Below are 2,184 nucleotides of genomic sequence, written 5' to 3' on the forward strand. Positions count from 1 at the left end.
AGGAGCAGCCGGTGGCTGTGAGCTAGGGGATAAACATGTAACCCCCTATGCCGTCCAAAACCAACAGACCCAACAAACCAACTCCCTGTCATCATGTTGAAACCAACGCCACAGAACAGGGCAGAACTGCCCCGTGGGCTTGTGAGACTTGCCCAAGGTCACACACTCACCTCTTCCACGGAGACCAGAACCGGAGAGAGGGGGCTAATGTATTCTCACAGGCTTATGTAATCTCAGGCATGCAAGCCACACCATACGCATATGTAGCAGGAAGGGGATGTGTTAGAAGCATACACGGAACAGGAAGGGGATGCACTAGGAACATACCCTGTTTCCCCCAAAATAAGACAGTGTCTTATATTAATTTTTGCTTCCAAAGATGCGCTAGGTCTTATTTTCAGGGGATGTCTTATTTTTCCATGAAGAAGAATACGGTACACATTTACTGTTTATTGTTTTATTAAAAGATACCTCACACTTCCTGTCTGCTCTGGCTGCACTGAGGCCAACAGTGAGCTGCGTGGTGGCACCCACTGCCAAGATCCAGAGTTATGGTAGCTTCGGGGGGCCTTATTTTCGGGGGGGGTGCCTTATATTTCAGTGAAAGGCAAAACTGTAAGTAGGTCTTATTTTTGGGGGATGTCTTACTTTCAGGGAAACAGGGTACATGTACCAGGAAGGACCATAGGTAACAAGATGGGCGGATTCTCGAGTTCAGATGGCAGCTTAACCTTGGTTGTCTCTGAGCTGGCTTGACCTCAAGTGTCCCTGAGCTCTTTTCCAGGGGGCACCTTATCAGAAGGGAATGTAGTACTTAGGGTGGGATGGCCTCCTTGCTCTTGATAGCAGACACCCTTTAGGCAGATAACCTTCAAGTGTGTAGTAGCAACTGTGTGCTTGCAAGCACCGTCTTAAGATTGGCATTATTACCAGGGGCGGGGGTGGGGGGGTGGGCGCACAAGACATTTTGGAGGATAACTTTTAGTGAGGAGAATGTGACTGTGATTCATCTCCAACTCATGAACCTGAAGGTCTTCCTCCACCCAGTCTGTCTCCCGGACTCATGTGCATAGAGAATTTGTCTGCATACACACCCCACAAAGGGGGTGGTCTCTGTGGAAGGGGGTACTGTGGTCATGCTCTGATTGGGGAAGGGGGGAGGGGGACTACTGTCCCCTTCCTGTTGAAGATCTCCATAGGAGACTGCTTGGAAACAGGAGCCACTGGCCCCTCCCAAGGTCGGGGCTGAGGACAATAGCCATCTCAGTGCTTTCTGTCTCAGCTAGATGGGCCTCCGCTGGAGACCTTGTGGGCAGCCTGCGGTCACGTTGGCATTCCAGGGCCTTCATGGCATGTGGGGAATGTCCCAGGAAAAGTCCTGGCCTTCAGAGGGGCTAAGAATAGGGAAGTGGTCCTAGACATCCCCTCCCCCACGCCCCAAGAGGAGAGGGGATGTCCATAGGGAATGTCCTCTTGGGGAAAGTGGAGGGGTTTCCTGGAAGGATGGGGTGGGGGCTTCCCCATGAGTCCGTAAAGTCAGGGTTTTGGGGTCAGGGTCTTAAGCTTGGAGACCTGTGGTCAGGACTGATGGTCCTCCGGGGGTCCTCATGCTAAAGAGGAATACCACCTGCCCATGCCTGACTAGGAGATCTGACCTTTGGCTTCTGCATATGCAGAGGGGGCCTTTGGCTATTGACTCGTCCACTTGGATTTTTGGGTGGGGGTCAGTGGACTGGGCGCCTGGTCCACACAGAGGGATCTGCGTGGCCGTTAGGGGCAGGGACAGCTAGCTTCAGGAAGCATGGCTCCTGCTCTGCCCTTCCCTCCCTCATCCACCCACAGGCCCTTCCCGGGTCCCAGCCACTCCGCTGCTCCACCTCCAGCGCCAGTTCCCATGGTCACCTGTGCTCTGGACACAGGCTTCTAGCGGTCTGCCCCTAGGTCACCTCTTCCGAGCAGGCCCTGGGGTCCACTCCCAGATTCCCAAGAGCCCCGAGAAGAGAGAGGGGCCGGTTATACCCTCCAGCCTGCCTCATTCTTCTCCGTTGACAGGTTTGGGGGTCTGGGCTTCCGTGGGGCCATGAGTTCCCAGGCAGCACGCCGCGGGGGGTGACTTTAGAGGGGGCTGGGGAAGGGGCAGTGGCCTGGCCCTGGGGAGGGGAAGGCCCGAGGGGCTTTGACTGC

This window comes from Echinops telfairi, unplaced genomic scaffold (assembly GCF_000313985.2).
Source record: "Echinops telfairi isolate 266 unplaced genomic scaffold, ASM31398v2 ScPeMD7_5;HRSCAF=22, whole genome shotgun sequence".
In the NCBI taxonomy this organism is placed as follows: domain Eukaryota; kingdom Metazoa; phylum Chordata; class Mammalia; order Afrosoricida; family Tenrecidae; genus Echinops; species Echinops telfairi.